The 19,441-nt window shown below is 36.0% G+C and overlaps 1 protein-coding gene across 1 annotated transcript in view; it reads right to left on the bottom strand.

Moving 5' to 3' along the window:
- LOC106065343 (gamma-aminobutyric acid receptor subunit alpha-2-like) overlaps positions 1–19,441 on the bottom strand; it is a 124,771-nt gene that overhangs the window by 93,143 nt on the left and 12,187 nt on the right. The window lies entirely within an intron of this gene.

Here is a 19,441-nt window from a genome sequence, read left to right as displayed (position 1 = left end):
TCCTGATTTTCCAGGGTCTCCTGGAAATCTTCTGAAATTATTAAAATCTCCTTAAAACTCATAAAAGTCTACTGAAAAATAGACTAAATTGTCATTTCAGGATGTCATCAAGTAAAAACTGCACTGTGAGCTTTCATTTAATAAAAATGTTTTGCAAAGACGAATGTATTTTCTAATACAAGATCTTAAAATGTTGACATTATGCTTATCCCTATCCTGACTAGGCCCCGCGCAATCCGTTGCGCATAGGGCCCCGCAATAGTTAGGGCCGGCCGTGGTTGTGGTGGATGCATGACACCCTCATTAATCATCGTCCATAGAACCTGGTGACCTTAACACCAGGTACCCACCTTAGATCGCAAGGTCTGCAAGGGGTACCTTCTTTTTCTCTTATGTTCAAAAAAGCTTATAGATCTATATCAAATTTGCAGATATGAAAACGAAGCTATCCCATGATGCAGAGGAAATCGTCTGCTGGGAATAGGCCACAGCTTTTTTGTCGTCTGCCTTTTTCGTTTGACTAGCATAAGAAATTACAATAAACGTCTTTATACATTTTTAAATCAGTGAACTCCAAACTACGGTCTGCGGGTTCTATCTTGCCGGTTAGAGGTGCTATCTTGCAAATAAAATATTTCCACAATACATAATAAAGCTGCACAGGCCGGGGTTCTTAAGTTAGTTATACTTTTATTTTATGGAATTTCAATATCCAATGAGATTTGTCAAATCATGTTTATATTTTTGCGTAATCATTATTACATCTTCACATAATCATGTTTATATCTTTAAACAACCATGCTAATATCTAGCCACAATCATGTTTATATCTTTAAACAACCATGCTAATATCTAGCCACAATCATGTTTATGTGTACCCACAATCATATTTATATCCACAGATAAGCATGTTTCTACACACAATCATATTTTTATCTATACACAATCATGCTGATATCTTCACACAATCATTTTTATATCTATCCACAATCGTGATTATATCTACATACATGCATGTTTATATGTACCACAATCATATTTATTTTTACAGAGAAGCAAGTATCTACACACAATCATCTTTATATCTGCAGAGAAGCATGTTTATATCTACACACAATCATGATTATATCTACACACAATTATGTTTATATCTACACACAATCATGTTTATATCTACACACAATCATGTTTATATTTACACAGAATCATGTTTATATCTACAGACTATCATAATTATATTCACACAATCATGTTTATATCTACATACAATCATGTTTATGTCTACACACAATCATTTCTTTCCATTTCCAGCAACCCCTCTGAACAGCTACATAGGGGTCTATCCAATCAACATCAATTTCCTGCACATCTGTGGAAATAGCAAAGGCCCTAGATGGACACGTCTCAAACTCAGTCGTCTGCTACCATTCAGATGGGCAGCCATCCCGTGTTACGCAAACACTTGTCCAGGGAATCGACCGGACGTAGAGATATTAAGTAGATTGCGTTCTGTCTATTTGAAACTCTCGCGGTAAAGAGCTCGAGTCTGTTGACCGAATGATAAGCTAACGGAGCGTTTCCGCTCTCTTTCTGGAGACGAAATTAGTCTCAAACCCGATCTCTCTCAATGGTTGAGACTCTCTGGTCTTTAATAATAGTTAGAAGCTTCCGTAAGAATTTTCTTGCAGACAATATTTCATTTCAGCTTTGAGAAGTGGACCAGGTCATTTTCAACGAATTTAAACCTCTGACCCACAACAAATACTGTGATATAGTTCATTAAACATATTTATGATGGATATGGATTGACTTACAATTATTGTAAATGTCTGAATGGGATGAAGTGCTTGGCCACATAACAAGACAGGTTTGAATTTGAATCCTGGTGTTGATCAGACATTTTTAGTTGGATTTGACTCGAGCAGAGTTCTGTGACCTGAGGGCACAGATCACAAATCTCCCAGATAAACGTTTGGACCTCTTCCGTAATGTAACTTACAGTAGTTAAAGAAACATTAAAATACTAGACTCTCATGTTAGTGGCAACCATTTATTAACTGTTTTAAAAAAACTTACAATAAAAGAGTACCATTAAATAATGAGGTAGATCAATTGTATCAGCAGTGCTGAACAACTGAAGAAAACAGCACACTATTTTTCCGTGGCACAGTCTGCAAAAGAGCTGACAGCTAAGCAGCAAAAAGCTGGCTAGAAGAAGAAAGAGAATATCAATTGTATGAAAACCCACCGATATTGACAGAAAAAAAAAGAACAGACTACGTTGGGCAGGTCACCTTGAAAGTATGTCAGAGAACAGAGGAGCGAAAATTTTATAAGCAAAAACAAAAATGCAGGCGACCCAAAGGCTAACCCCCAAATGATGAAACAGCTTGGGGCTCGGGCGTGGAGACGAAAGGTCCAGGTGAGATCTAAATGGAGGGTGTGTTGAAGCAGGCCAGAGCCCTCCATGGGCTGTAGCGCCACTGGGATGGATGTAAGAAAAACAGATAATTTACTTGCATGTCTATAGACCTGACTCTAGTCCATGAGTCAAATGTGTTGTATACCCAACACGATGTATTAACAGTTATCTTCGAATTCCTCGAATGATATATCAGGCAGTTTATATAATTAAATGGATGAAGGCTTTATATAGATTTTACAATTAATTTTTAAAATAGCTCAGAGCGCTGTGGTCCTCTCTTTTCCCTGGAACAGTTGGGGGAGGTGGTATGTGGGAGATTGTTTTCCGTGCTGCCTTTAGGACACAACTCTGATCGAGTAGGGTGTCGAACTCGGGCCCCCTTGAAAGGTAGCCAAGCGCTTTAAGTCTCTCGGCCACACATCGCAATCCCAATTAATACTTTCATCCAAAAGGATTTTTATTTTAGCTCTTCAGATGACCTAACTCATTTTTTTTCCTTTGAAACTATTGGCCCCCACGAGTCAAGGTTAGCCAACAGAACAGATGTGTCTGACACGTGACCAGTTTTTTTTTTTTTTATTGAAAATAGTACAAGAGATTAGATCTCTGAAAAAAGGTAAAAAAAAAAAAATGTTGTTTCTGATAAAAGTTTTTTTTTTACAAGACTTATAATAAGTCACATTATCTGTCTGTCTGTCTGTCTGGTTGATACAAATTTTGAACACGTTATTTCTCCCTTTACTTTTAATAATAAACTTTGCACAATTATTTATTGTCCAAGACAACACATGAATCAATAAAAAAATCAACAAATAGTTGTTTGTTTGTTTGTTTTGTTTTACATGTTTCGGATGTTCCTTTAGAGTTGAAGATAGTTTACTTCCTAGTCCAAACCTCCCGCATGACTACGGGGGATGGAAGCGGGCAGGGTTTGAACCCGGGACCATCGATAAACCCAAATGACAGACCAGCGAGCAAACCGCACGACCAGGCAACCATAGTTAACTGAATAGAATAATAGATAATTAATTTTGTTACATATTGAAGCAGGGACCTCAATCATACGTTTAGACTTATTCTCCTTAGATAAATGTTTTTCTAAAGATTTGTTTTTTATTTAAAAGTAGGATGGGCCTATTGTAGAGTGTTGAAAATTTATTTTTTAAAAAATAATACACATATCAAGAAAATAAAACAACATTAACATGGGACTGTATGTGGAAAAAATGATTTTGTGTACTGATATATTTCTAGGGACTAATATTATTCCATTTTAAGTGAACAAAAGAGCTAAAACTGGATGTGTTCACATTTTAAGCCATTGCCAACCAGACGGAGGACACGACCTCAAAAAGAATAACCATTTTTTGCCGGACCTCTAGTGATACTAGCCCTAATTCATTCACATTCTTTTTCTTTTACATTTCTATCATTAACTCACACTTTCGTTGACAGTGAAGCATTTTGAGTCATTTCGTTGACAACTTGTCATTATTTGACCGAGATTAAATGTGGCCCATAAACTTCTTTTGTTCAATTAAAGCCTCGTGTCATATGGGACTTAAGAAAGCTATGAATTACATTGTATTTTTTTTTATTACGAAGTGTCAGTATAATCCCTTTTGCATATTATTTGAGCATAAACAGGGAAATATATACATTGCTTATAATTGTTTTTTATTTTATTTATTTTTACCGCGAAACCCTAATTACGTTTTTACTGCCAATCTCACTTAAATCTAACTCTTTCTCTCCGTAATTATTTACCACATTCTGATGGAATCAACGTTTGTATCGTCGGTTAGGAGAGAAAGAGTTAACATGTCTTATTACTCTAATATACAGTAGCATAACTATGGCAAAAGGAAAGGGGGCAGGGGGCCCAATATGAAAATTCCCCCCCCCCCCGCGGCCCCCACTTGAGGAGACCCCCAAATGAGTGTCCATATTTTGTTTTAACATTAAATATTACGCAATTACGTCATGTCAAGAGGTCGAATGCCAAAAATGCAGGGGCCTCTAAAGAGGTAAAATCCCGGGCCCCCAAATCCATAGCCATACCATTGATAATATAAGTATACTAAACCTAATAGATATATACTGTCTGATCCCAGTAATTCGGCAGACGTAGCAATAGAAGTATTGGAGAAGAGAGTAGCATATATTCTGTTTGATCCTATTATCAAACCGAATTTTATTGCTTGAAATCATTATTAGATTAATAGATAAAATGGTTATAGCAATATGCATAAACATATACATGTACATATTAAATATAGAAAATAAAAACTATATTTACAACATTTAGCACCAAAGTATGTATGCTTGATTGTCTTGTTTAATTCTTTTCAATAACGGATTTTATTTTTTCTAGATCTTCATGACCAATGAAGTGAATGCACAAAAATTTGGCATATAAAAAAATGAATATGCGTGTAATTGGAGTTTCTTATTTGTATGATTTTCCAAATCTTCGTCATTAGGTCAGGAATCGAGAATGCCAAGATAGAAAAAGGTTCACATAAAAACGTTGAGTTATCTCATTTTCCATAATGCCGCCTATAGCATTATTTCCTATAAGTCGTATTTTCATAATGGAAGCCATGCTATAAATAGATATTTCTTTGGTGTAATCAGTTTAGAGACGACACTTAGTATTGATAACCTATTTATTTTATAATTGATTTTTTTTTTACACTTATTAGCACAATCCAGTTTCCATGCAGCTCCTATTGTAACAATAAGTCATTTCCAATATTTATTTCCAATATTTATTTCCAATATTTATTGGCCACAACGATTTTCTTTATTTTGTTTATTTATTTCAATATCTCTCTTTATAAAAAAAAAAAAAGCAAAAGTGTTTCCGTTTCTTATGATTTTTTTTCAATTATGTGCCATTATATCTCCCCTACGTGTCTTCATACCGCTTCTCTGTAATGTGTATATCAGGCTGGATACTATTGCTCGAAATGTAGGTCTTTTGAATCTGGCTTTTGTGTACATAAGCCAAACTATTTTTTTGTTAGTCTGAACGCGTCCTTGTTAAAAAAAATTTTTTTAGAGAAGCAAAAAATTAGATAACTGTAAAATAACGTATTAAAGGGAAATAACTCCACAACTATATCACTCAAAAATATAGATATTATTTCCCTTTTTTTCGATAGCACACAAATTACTTAATTACCAATAATTATTTGACTAATTGGTTAATTTTTTAAATTGTTTCATGTTTTTTTTTTACAATAAATATTTTTTTAAAGTTTCGACTGTATCCGGGAAAGTGTGTGTGAGGGAGAAATTAAGTGTTTAAACTTTTTCACTAGATAGACAAGAGTGAGTCAATACACTATTCACTAGACAGAGAAGAGTGAGTCAATACACTTTTCACTAGACAGACAAGAGTGAGCCCATACACTTTTCACTAGACAGACAAGAGTGAGTCAATACACTTTTCACTAGACAGACAAGAGTGAGTCAATACACTTTTCACTAGACAGACAAGAGTGAGTCAATACACTTTTCACTAGACAGAGAAGAGAGAGCCCATACACTTTTCACTAGACAGACAAGAGTGAGCCCATACACTTTACACTAGACAGACAAGAGTGAGTCAATACACTTTTCACTAGACAGACAAGAGTGAGTCCATACACTTTTCACTAGACAGACAAGAGTGAGTCAATACACTTTTCACTAGACAGACAAGAGTGAGTCAATACACTTTTAACTAGACAGGCAAGAGTGAGTCAATACACTTTTCACTAGACAGACAAGAGTGAGTGAATACACTTTTCACTATACAGACAAGAGTGAATCAATACACTTTTCACTAGACAGACAAGAGTGAGTCAATACACTTTTCACTAGACAGACAAGAGTGAATCAATACACTTTTCACTAGACAGAAAAGAGTGAGTGAATACACTTTTCACTAGACAGAAAAGAGTGAGTGAATACACTTTTCACTAGACAGACAAGAGTGAGTCCATACACTTTTCACTAGACAGACAAGAGTGAGTCAATACACTTTTCACTAGACAGACAAGAGTGAGTCAATACACTTTTCACTAGACAGGCAAGAGTGAGTCAATACACTTTTCACTAGACAGACAAGAGTGAGTGAATACACTTTTCACTAGACAGACAAGAGTGAATCAATACACTTTTCACTAGACAGACAAGAGTGAGTCAATACACTTTTCACTAGACAGACAAGAGTGAATCAATACACTTTTCACTAGACAGAAAAGAGTGAGTGAATACACTTTTCACTAGACAGACAAGATTGAGTCAATACACTTTTCACTAGACAGACAAGAGTGAGTGAATACAAGCCTTGTAAAAACTTTTTCACTCTAGGCGGTATCTACACATCATCTATATCCATACAATAAGTAAGGTTGTCATACGAAACTAACGTGCAATGATTCGCCCTATCTCTTTAAATGTTAGGCACAGCATTGATCTATAATTAGAACATCTCCAGAGCCAACAAGGAACCAGTTTCCGCCCATGAAGGTTAAGCTAGCACCACGATCACGTGCGTAGAAAACGCCGATGACTGAAATAATATTTGACTGCAAGGGAACGTGTCTTCCCAGACTTTAGTCTGTTTTGTTAAGGAAGACTTTGAGCTGGATCCCTACATGTCGAGCTTCCGTCTTCTCTCAAATCAATTCAATGGACTTTTTTTTTTCATGTTTAGAATCATGAGATAGCAAAGTGGCTGGGGTTGATAAACTCATATTGAATTTCAAAGTATTACATTTTCCGTTGTTTGCACGAGTGGGTTTAAACACACGTCAGAGACAAATGAAAAAAAGAATTAAAATTAGTTTAACTCTTTCAGTGCTGAGTTACTCTCAGGGAGTAACTAGGCTAGCGCTGCTGGTGGAGACTTAAAAAAAAAAAATCAAATTACATAATAACATTTAAAAAAAAAAAGCTACGTTAGTTTTAGTAACTCTAACAGCCCAGCAGATTTTTGTTCAAGAAAACTCGATTGCTTCGATCAAAATAATTCGCACTGAAAGAGTTAAATTAGCGTCGAAAATGGAATTTTTATCATCACCAGCGGACAACGGATAGTTTGTGACACAATATTATTATGTGCCTTCATTGCACACAACCAACCATGTTATGTTTTGTTTTGTTTGACATGTTTCGGATGTTCCTTCAGAGATGAAGATAGTTTACTCCCTAGTCCAAACCTCCAGCAGGACGACGGGAGATGGGAGCGGGCAGGGTTTGAACCCGGGACCATCGATAAATCCGAACGACAGTCCAGCGCGCAAACCCCAGGAAGCCATCCCGACCAGGCAGCCAGCAGGTGTCCACTGTTAGAGACTAGACTTGAAAGGATCACTTTTAGGGCTTATGAAGAAGTTGTGATAAAAGCAGAGCTAGTTATTCAGTGTTTTTTGCGTCCTGTAAATAGATGCATGTCCTCCTTGATAAACCTTTTTTTTAGGGTTATTAGAATATTTGACATGTGGGTTGAAGCCGCGCCGTACAATGCATTCATTGTTAATTTAACGGCATTTAATTAGGACACATACATTGATATATAAAAGGGTGAGACTTCCATTTATAACAAGGCTTCTTATTTACGATAAAAATACTCATTTCAATACTTTGGCCAATCTGCTGTTGATGTAGATGACTGTTACTTAAAGTTACAACGGAAGAGGGTAATTAATACCTTAAAGCAGCGGTTCTCAACCTTTTAGGCTCGGAGACCCATTTTTACAACCGCCCACTCTGCCACGACCCCCCCTCCCCCGCACATACATACAGCAACAGAAGAATAGATAATAACAATCCATTTTTTCGATGGTCTTCCGCGACCCCTGGCAAATCGTCAATCGACCCCCAAGGGGGGTCGCGACCCACAGGTTGAGAACCCCTGCCTTAAAGTAACATCAGCAACAATTTTACGACTCTAATTCCACGGTGTTGCCTGGAACTCTTCTTCTGATGAAGAAAGAAAATAGAATTCGACTTTACGAAATTAAAAAAAAATTAAAAGTTAGAATCATCAACAGAGAAACATACGATTCAAATTCCAAATATATTTATTATATATATGTATTAAAAGTATCAAGTTTGAAACCATTTAGTAGATCTATAGTAACTTGTACGTATATACCAGCACAAAATAATGTGTTTTCTTCAACATGCAACAGGACACGACAACTCTATTTATAACTTCACATTTTATTTTTAGCACTATTGGAAATTCCCTGTAGCTTCGAGAAGCCAATATGTAAGTAAACATCTTGTTTACATATCTCTTCAGACAATGGCGCGTACACACAGGACTTTTAAATAAATTAGGCTTTGAGAAAAGCAGGTTCAACTTACAGGAATGTTTGTAAAATTTAGCCATTCCATAAAACTTTTGGGCGTATAAGTTGTACAGAATGTGGAAATATTGATATTCTTTTTTTTTTTAAACCATAATTATTATAATTTTTTTTATTTTTTTTCGCCACTGGAAAATTAATTTTAAAATGAAAACAAAAAAAAGATAACTGAGAATAGAATTCGAATGAAAGCGTCGTGCGGTTTGCGCGCTGGACTGTCGATCAGATTTATCGATGGTCCAGGGTTCAAACCCTGCCCGCTCCCATCCCCCGTCGTCCTGCGGGAGGTTTGGACTAGGAAGTAAACCATCTTCAACTCTGAAGGAACATCCGAAACATGTAAAACAAACAAAACAAACAATCTTCAATGTTTATCTTCTCAAAGATTACAAATGCTAACTTAAACCAAAGCAACAAAGGAAAAGGCTACTCTGCTTATACGGACTGCAGCAGGTTTCAATTTTGGGAACAAATCATACTAAGTTGCTAGACACGTTTCCATAGCAACAAGTGCTGTGAATTAATAAAATCAACATTCCTCATTTCAATTATTGTAATCGTCAAACATTTAGATTAAACGCATTATTGAAATTTGCATTCCCTCCTGGTGAGTTTGTCAAGATAGCTACGCAAAGAAAAACATCTGCGATGACGCAATTAATTCTTGTTGTCAATTTTTTTGGTTCTTCTCTTAGGGATTTTTTTTTTTTTTTTTTGGTTTAGTTTTTATGCTTTAAAGAATCCTCGTGACATCCGCGTCCAGAAATTAAATGGATAGTAAAATACGGTACTCGAGGAACAGAGGAGTGCCGGCAATTTGATTAAATGAGCATATCTGTCATGGACATTTGTGTTCGTGAAATTATATGTTTTATTTGTACGTAAATTAGAATTATAAATTTCCACCTTAAAAATAATTATTATCATAATTAAATCTAAAAACCATTTAAAAGTAAGCTTGTTTAGAGAATTTACATAAGCGATAAAATACAATTTAAATATGCATTACGCAATTTAATTTTCAAAGCTTATATCAACTTACTCTGCCTGTCTGTTTTGTACACATTTTGAACAAGGTTATTATTATTAGAGCTGTGTTGACTCAGAGGCGCCCAAAGATCTCGAATTTAAAAATTCCAGTCTTTAACATGATTCGACTCCGAGCTCCCCGGTTCGAAAGCCAATCGCTTTGCCCATCAACAACCTTGCCCCTTGACCATGCTTTAGTAGCAATCAAACTAGGGCGCACTGAACATGCTACGGTAGCAAGCAAACCAGAGCGCTCTGAACATCAATGCAAAAAAAGGATGAATTAAAAACAAAAATGCTGCCAAAATTTTCGACTGGAGACTTCGAATGTAATCTCCGATTCGACTAATGTCTTTTTAATCAGTTGAAAAGTTTTAAAAACAATCCGAAACCTTTTTTTTTTTTTTAAATTAAACAATATTTCTACAGCGTGTCGAAGTTAATCTGTTTGTGTGTGATAGTGTCTCTGTGTGTGTGTGTGTAAAAGTCAGAAAAAAAAGTTCTTCCCGCAGCTCCATAACAAGGACGCCCATACATTATCACAGGATCTCGAGGTCTCTGTCTGACCTGATCGCCCCGGCCCACTTAGTGTAATTCGCTTTCACCCGCTAAAGTACTTGTCTGGTCGTTTTAGTGTGACGTCAGCGTAAAAACAAAAATATATAACTTTCAAACTTTTTCTTTTCTTTTTTTTTTTTTTTTCTAAAAAAATACACAAAATAAAAGACCAGCAATTTTAAAATGTACTCCAGGACCTGACGTGTGTCAGAAGGGAAAAAAAAAGTTGCGGTAAAATTTTGGTCGTCTGACAAATGGGAAGGTCAGAGTGAATGTAAATTTCAAGGCCCTATTTTTACTCTTTTTTTTTTTTAATAATGAGGGGAGGTAATCTGTACTCCCGATTTTAATAACGTCTTCGATTTTGTTAGGAGAAAAAAAGGAAGCCTTTAAGATGAAACTTAAATAAAATTTTAAATATTTCTCTGGGAAGGTTTAATCAGTTTATTCTCAGTTGTTTTGAAAAAACTGTTCTGATATTTTATAGTAAATAGTAATCTCTTACGACATACGTAGGCACAATACTAGCAACCTTCTGAACATATCATAATTACAGCATATAGTCTTTAAAATGCAAATGAGTAGATGCGATACAGGTCACAATAAACATAACAACAGTTTCTTAAACCTAGTTTAATATTATAATATCCATCTCAATAGCCCCGAACTGTTTATTCGAATAGCATCGCTTCAATTGTAGTAACCCTACCTCTAATTAAAGGTAATTGGTTATCATTTAAAAATGAAGGCGGCAAAGATTCACGAAAAGAAAAATAAACTATTATTTACGTTGGATTTTTTAACACAAAGAACTAAAGTAAATCAGCAGACGACAAAGGGCGGGAGATCACTCTTCACAAGACGGAAACATGAGTTAGCTCAATCTAAGGTTACTAGAATCTACTATTTATGTATAACTGAATAATGTGTTATACTATTGTTCAACACCTTCCTTACTCAACGTGTATGTAAAGTGTGAACATTCTTTTAAAAAAAAAAGAGACGGAAAGGCCGAAAAAAAGGCTTTGAAACAAAAGATACCCATGATGGAAAAGCTTAGTGAAAAACACAAATGCTGAGATGGGAAATTTCCTAAAAAAAATAGTCATTCAATTTAGGACCCTCCTGTTATCACGTCTACTGAACCAAGATTCATGGAGAGCAGACCTGCGCTTGTGTGTGTGATTCCCTCATTTCTGTAAACAAATCAAGACAGAGTGACTCTCAAGTACTAAAAAGGATGAAGTGGAGGGTCCCCCTACCTTCCCCACAGCGGGGGAACCCAGAGTCGAAATTACACCTGACTCGAGCAGCCGACTAATCAACGGAATAATAGCCCGCCCAATTCTGTATTCAAATAACTTGTTCTCGACTCCGTGGACATTTTGACCCAGAACTTAATCCATATTTCTATCCTACACTCAATCCATATTCCTATCATCAGAGACGGCCCTAAAAATTGTGGGGCCAAATGCAAAACGGAATGCGCAGGATCAAGTCTGGATAGAGATAATGATAATAAATGAAAATTAAGATTTTGTATTCGAAAATAAATTCGTCTTTGCATTTTGTTCATTCTTTACAAAGTACAAAATCACGATCAAATTAACTTTACGAGCCTTGCGTGTAACGAAGTCATACAGTATATCATAAAAATTCCGTTACCGACATAGATCACGCTCAATAGCAAGACTCGCCAAATTGTTGACCTCAATTTTTTATTAGTTTGAGGCGCGAGAAGCTTCTTTCACCAGATGCCACTGTCACGGAAGTTGTTAAAAAAAATTCTGAGTGCAACAAAGTAGTTTGGGAAAGCAGTGTACCTTTCATAAGTGACAGATAAGCTAAAATTGTCTCCTCAAGTTTTGGCGGTATTTGGTAGAATATGACTTCAAGATTCCATTTTGATCTGCTAAGTTTTCACCCAGATATATCAGCTGAATGGTCTGTTGATGACGTCGGTGCTTGAGGCTCGCTGTAAACTTTCGTTAGACAAAAAAAAAAAAAAAATAGGCTGTGGTATGATTTCAGCTGTTCAATCTGTAAGCTACAATCGTTTAATGTAATAATTTACTCCTAGAATTAGCGCGGGGCCTACGAAAGTGCGGGGCCCACTGCGGCTGCATAGGTTGCAGTGACCTAAGGCCGTCCTGCCAATCCATATTCCCACCATACTATCTCCAAAGCAAAATTCAAGGAAAAGCTTGTCCGAACAGATATTAAGGTAATCCTCTAGACATTTGACACGGTATTAAAAAATTGTGCCACACCACTAATCACCTCGCGATGTACATACAAAAGGATGACCACTTTGTGAACTAAGAATCGGTATCGTGTATGATATGATATCTTTATGATGGCACTTTGTATAAGATACATGTTTGTATAAGTAAATACACTTGTTGTATCTTCTGGCATTCAAGTAGCACTTATCAGAAAGGGAGTCCGGAAGAGACAGTTAAAGAACTCTAGCAATAGACGCCGCACTTACGTTTAAAACCGGAAGAAGATTGGCGCAGACGATGAAAAGAAGGGCTTAAATAGGTCATCAGCAGTCAAACAGTTTGTGTGTGTGTCATTGATAAAATCTGTAGTTCACACCTGGGTCTGCCAAGACATTTAAATACAACACACCTTTAATCTTCTGGCTCAAATATAATGCTTCTATGCTTCTGATAGATAGATAGATAGATAGATAGATAGATAGATAGATAGATAGATAGATAGATAGATAGATAGATAGATAGATAGATAGGCAGTATAGTTCTTAAACTTTCAGTGTTTATATACCCTCTACACTATTGACAGGAATTTAATTCGTTTAATCTAACTCTGCCACTCTCAAGTTTTATCGTGAGTGTGTTCCAAGTCTGTGAAAAAAAAATAAAAAAATCACGATATTGGAAAATTGAAAGACTCGTCTAGCCATGGAGGGAGTTTAGATTTAAGTACATGGCGGCTATTTTAGCAGACGTCTAACGATATGATGATAAAAGCTTAAAAAAAAAAACAACTAGCGTGTGGGTGATGTCCCCGTAATCTTTCGCTGTACAATCGTCTCCCCATTTCCCCTCCAATACTATTTTATCGTCTGCAATTTTAGCAGACGATAGAAAAAAAAAACGTATTATAAATATATGTTTTTTTTTTATACAATTATAGTAATACTTTGCTTACAGACATATTTGGCATTTTATGATCTAATAGACTATTTCGATTATACATCGTGAGGGTAGATAATTTGTATGTTTTTAGTTGACTAATTTATTCTCTCCCATGAATTTGATGAAATTATTATTGGAAAAACTTTTGACTAAGATTAAACATTGATTATAGATTCAGTTTGTCCACAAAATGGACATTGCCACTATATGAAGAGTTAATTTCGCCCCAAAATGAAAATGGATGAAAATCGTTATACATATTGAATTCGCTTTGATATGTTAGAACAGGGGTTCTCAAACTGTCGCCCAAGGACCCTCAGGGGGGTTCGCTAAACGACCGTAGAAGGTCCTTGTGCTTGTGGAGATTAGCGTTTGTTATTTACAAACATCGAGACGGACACTCATAAAATTTCATCAAGTTTAGCCAAGTCATTTTTTTAAATTTTATTTTATTTTAAACAAACGATTTAATTTTGATAAAAAATCCGTCAACAAAATGTTGTTGTTTTTTTACATTTCTAAATTATATACTATGTAATATGTATTTATGTAAGTTTTTTTCACTTTGGGGTCCGTTGGCAAGTTTTGGCTACATAATGGAGTTCCCGGATCAAAAAAATAAAATTGAGAACCTCTGTGAACTCTAAATGGTTGAGTCTCCAAAGAATGTCGGACATCTTCATTTAGGCGAAGTAGTATAAGAGTTATTATTTACGAATTAAAAAAACAAAAATCAAGAGAATATTGAACACACATTATATCAAGCAATAATGCACATTGTTTGCCAAATTCATTAATAAATTCACAAAAGTAAACTTAACATGAAGCTTAAAACTTAGTATCTTAATTTAACTTATGAACTACAGACATTACTTAAAAAGAGAAGATGACTTCGTCCTAAGCGTATTCCTAGGTCAATCTAGTTATGCATGTTATATTAATCAATGACTTAAATTCTGCCAAGTCATTGGTTTTCTTGGCTGACTCAGGCAACCCATTTCATGCTCTAATAGCCCTAGAAAAGAATGAATCTCCTCAGACTAGAACTAGCATATGGTGCGTGGAATTTATATATATGCCTGTCTATCTTTCTGAGTATGTTATTAGATTTTATACTTGTACCCGGTATCTGAAGATTATGGTTTGATGTTTTATGTATAATTGCTACAAGACCCCAAAACAAACTCGTCTTTTCAAAATATAAAGTGTTGTTGTTTTTTTTTTTTTAATTTTTTGAACCGAATCTTTTAGTAGTGGAATAGGAATAATATTTTTTATATCTAGTTAACTCCCTTTGTGTGTTCTTTTGTGCAGAGACTCGCAGCATCGAGAAGCCAATGTATAAATAAACTTCCTGTTGACACTTCTCTTGCAACCTGAACACGTAAACCACGTGAGAGTTATTGTAGAGTAAATACAAGGGTTGTACGGATTTATTACTTTTCACAAATTCATACATTTGAAAGGATTTGATTGAATGCCACTTTTTTTTTTTTAGTGTGGCGCAAAGTTAACTCAATGTACGTTATCTCTACTTAATAAAACGAAAGCTATCTTTATTAATCAATGCGAGCTACACCATAAAGTTGTTACAATAATTTTACTTATATTTATAATCTAATGAAGCTACTTCATACCCCGCACACACAGTGTTACAAAATTATAAAAATAAATTAGGTATAAGGTAAGTCCTTATATGGAGCACTACAAATTTGACCAATGATTTAATTCACAGTAGAAAATATTCAAATTGTACAAAGTTGTTTTTGATCTTAAATGTTTTTAAGGTCCTCATGGTATGTGACCCAATTTTAGCTCGCACATAGGTATGTGATTTCCTAAATGGTAAAAATTGAAAAAAATGCTAGGGCAAATCTTCCAAGGGATGCCAGGGACTCATTAGACTGGTTGGTCTTGTTAAAAGGTTTAGGTTAGGGTCAAAGGTTAGCATCACCAGCATAACAAGCTCAAGCATCAAGTCCCACCAACTAGGTCAGCCCCTCATACCAACGCAGCTAACCTCCTTAGCTCACTTATTTGGGCCGTATACAGGATTGGGGAGATTGAGTGAGCGTGATTGTTAGGGAGGAGAAGAGAGTGAGAGTAAACAAAGTAGATTGGAGGAAAGGGGGAGAGCCGTTTGGTCAGCAACACCCGCCCCATCCCCTCCCACACACACACAACAACGTAAGAGGCCACGAGCTAAACGAAGGCAATGGATGACCACTCTCGGCAGCTGTTTTTTCTAGCATTCATTTGGTCAGTTCTTGTTTGCCTTACAGATGACCTTCACACAGCGAAACGTGTGAACGGGTCAACAGACACTGTTTGAGACCTAACTCTATTATCTGTGTTCGATCCTTTTACTTGGGGGCCGGTGTTGACTCTCATATGAAACACACAGCCAAGAACAACATCTCAAACGCCAGAGATAATCTATGAAAAACCCCCTGACAAATTAGCAGTTGTTTTTTTTTTTAGCCCTCATAGACATATGTAGACATATACATTACTTACTTTAATAACATTTTTATTATTATTGGGTCAAGCCCCCAGATTCAGTAGCACATTTCTTAATAGCAATATTTTTTAAGTCAATAAGGATTGCTAGTAAAAAGAAATATATTTTTGGGGGGGAGGGGATAAAAATAGTACAGAAGGTGGCAAAGAGAAAGTAATCAGAATAATAATGTGATGGTTTCATTATTTTGTGATGTGCTAGAGTGTGCGTTAATGTAGACCTATATTTTTAAACGTAGAATCTATGTTACGTTGTGTTAGGAACATTGCTATGTTGTAAGCCCAATGTACAAAAACTTTTCCTTCAGGAGTCTGACTCGGAATTGTGCCATTTTTATTGATTTTAAGTTTAACTTTGCATACATATTTAGTTTGGAATTATTGTTTTATATATTAGCTGCCGTGGTAGGCTTTACCATATAAGATGCTATCATTATAGAATTACAATGACAAAATTTATACATTAATGTATGAATCTGTATTGGATGATTTCTTATCTTATCTTATATAATACAGACGCTACTTTAAAAAAGAAGATGATTACGTCCTACGCGTCATGCATTCAGTCATGCATATTAACCAATGACCTAAATTCTGCCAAGTCACTGGTTTTCCTGGCTAGCTCAGGCAACCCATTCCATGCTCTAATAGCACTAGGGAAGAAGGAGCATTTGTACAAATTAGTTCTAGCATATGGAACGAGAAATATGCCTTTATCTTTGTGACTTTCTGAGTGTTTTATTAAATTTTGTTTTTGTATTTGAAGATTTTCGTTCAATGTTTTATGTTTAATTGTCACTTTATACCATTGAATCTTCTATCCTGATTTAACCAATGGAACTATAAACAAGAATTCAAACATTTAAAAAAAATAAATATAAAAACTGGTTAAAAAAAAAAGTAAAGACAAAGAAAAAAAAGTTTCAACGGATGAGTATGCTATTTATTAGTATTATAAATCTCAGCTTTAAAAACAAATTTAGAGAATTGAATGAGTAGCCTTCTTACATTAGCATCTCTTTAGCGTGTATTTCAAACTCTGCTCATATTAGCATCTTTTTAGCGTTATCTCTGATTATACTGGCCAATAAGAACAAAACAAAACAAAAAAAAAAACAACTCATGTCAGGAACAAAATAGGCTTCCTTCCCGTGTCGGCTAATCGCACCACTAACTGCAAATCCTATTAATGAGAATCCCATACCTAAAGAATGCCACGTTTTTAAATTAAAGTCACATAAGTCTTAGTTTTACTGACCAAATATTTGTTTGCATCTATTTATTCGAGTAGGTGGGAAGGAGTTAATTACATCTCCAGGTCCATACCCCAGTATTACTTCTGATATAAGTTAAAACAAGACACAGAAAGAAGTAAGATTTGGGTCATAACTGGTCAGAAAAAAAAAACACCCTTCGATGTTTGACCCCTTTTGGTGGTGGCCCTGATACTCTGGAGATGCGCCTCATCCATCATGAGTGACCCCCCGAAGCGTCTACTCTGTGTCATAGCGGTCAATAGATTTTCCAGATTGCATCGATTTGCCGCTTAGACCCAGAGGCTATCTTACTGATACATGGGAGGGGGAGCGGGGGGTGAAAAGAAAAAAAATAGACCCTTCGGGATATCACTGTCGCAGTAATAGCCGGCTCACTGGCTAGCGGTGAATTGACATCTATTTCGAATGACAACTGTACTGAATGGCATCTAATGTCACTTTCTTTTCTACCGGAAGTACGATGAGCAGACTTGCAATACAAAACGCGATGAAATTAAAAACCAAGGACGTGGGTGCATACATTTCTTGATGTTAACAACCAAGAGTGAGTTGTGTTTTCTAGGTGGAAAAAAAAAACCCAAACACATTGTATTACTGTTATTCTGTCTTTCTCCCATTCTCAGTCTATAAATATATTTGTCTTTCTATCTTTACAGCTGTGTCGCTCTGTTTCTCTCTGTCTCTCTCTCTCTCTCTCTTTCTTTCTTTTTCTGTGTGTGTCTTTATTTCATTGTCTCTTTATGACTCTGACTTCGTGACTATCTGCCTCTGTGTTTGTGTGAGTGTCTCAGTGTGTGTGTCTACCTTTGTGTCTGTGTGTATTTCTTGGTGAGTGTTTACCTCTGTGTCTGTATGTTATATCTCAGCGTGTGTCTCTATGTGTGTCTCTACCTCTAAATCTGTGTGTTCAAGTATCCCTTTTACAACTTGAGATCTATGGGGTGGAAATTGTAAAGGTCATCTGTTTCTGTGACCCACGGTCAACGAGGGTGTCATGAGGCCAGCACAATGGACAAGCGCGCTTGTTTTTCCCCAACCAATGCCAGATACCCACTAGAGCTGGGTGCACTCAGAGGCGCTCATAAAATCCCAGCTTTCACCAGATTTCGAAATCGGGACTCCGCGGTTAGGAAGCCAAGCCCTATACCACTCACTAATCGCGTCTCCTAGATCTATAAGTTTGCCCCTTTTTGTGTCTTTACCTGTGTGTCTGTGTCTGTGTGTCTGTGTCTCTGTGTGTATGTGTCTCTGTGTGTGTCTGTATGTGTGTCTCTTTGTGTGTGTCTGTCTGTGTGTGTCTGTGTCTGCTGATCTTTACCTGTGTGTCTGTGTCTGTGTGTATGTGTCTCTGTGTGTGTCTGTATGTGTGTCTCTTTGTGTGTGTCTGTCTGTGTGTGTCTGTGTCTGCTGATCTCGTTGTGTGCCTCCCTCTTTCTCTTTGCATGTAAAAGTTTTAATTTTATATTTTGTAATTTAAAAAAAAATGTAAATTCACCATCAATTCAACAAAACATACATTCTAGATTTAAAGAAGCCAATTGAAAACCAGGATGGATGGAAACTGAAACTGAAACATGTACATTTTCTTTTACTACGTCACATCTGTAGCAGTACCGCCCCTTTGCTTGGGATATAAATAGATTTTTTTTTTGTCATGAGGATGTCCTTGAACTTTTTACCCCTTCCCCGTTTTAATTGCAACACAATAGAATAGAATATAAGAAAGGTTTCATTTTGTCAGGAATTGTCATAGACTTGTTGGGGTTACCCAGTGCTAAAGCCCTTGGGTTACCTATAGGTCAAGAACTCCAGAAATTATTCATAATACTTCTACCACATTCTAGATACTTAGCAAGTTATACTAGAACACAATTAGGAATTTTTTGTAGACACGGAGAATGAACACAATAGAACTAATATCACCATTATTAATATCGAATTCACTTAAACATAAATTTCCCCCCCCCCCCACCCCGGCCCCAAATAAAATGCATACATTAGAGGAACTAAAACTTGAATAGTCTCAGGTAAATTTTTCACTACATTTTGTTTTCTTAGTCGCTAATAATAATAATAATAGTAATCTTAATTGTCCGTATA

The sequence above is a fragment of the Biomphalaria glabrata genome, chromosome 8, assembly GCF_947242115.1.
Source record: "Biomphalaria glabrata chromosome 8, xgBioGlab47.1, whole genome shotgun sequence".
In the NCBI taxonomy this organism is placed as follows: Eukaryota; Metazoa; Mollusca; class Gastropoda; family Planorbidae; genus Biomphalaria; species Biomphalaria glabrata.
Note: the sequence above shows the minus strand (reverse complement) of the source record. Positions and strands in the feature narration are given on the sequence as shown.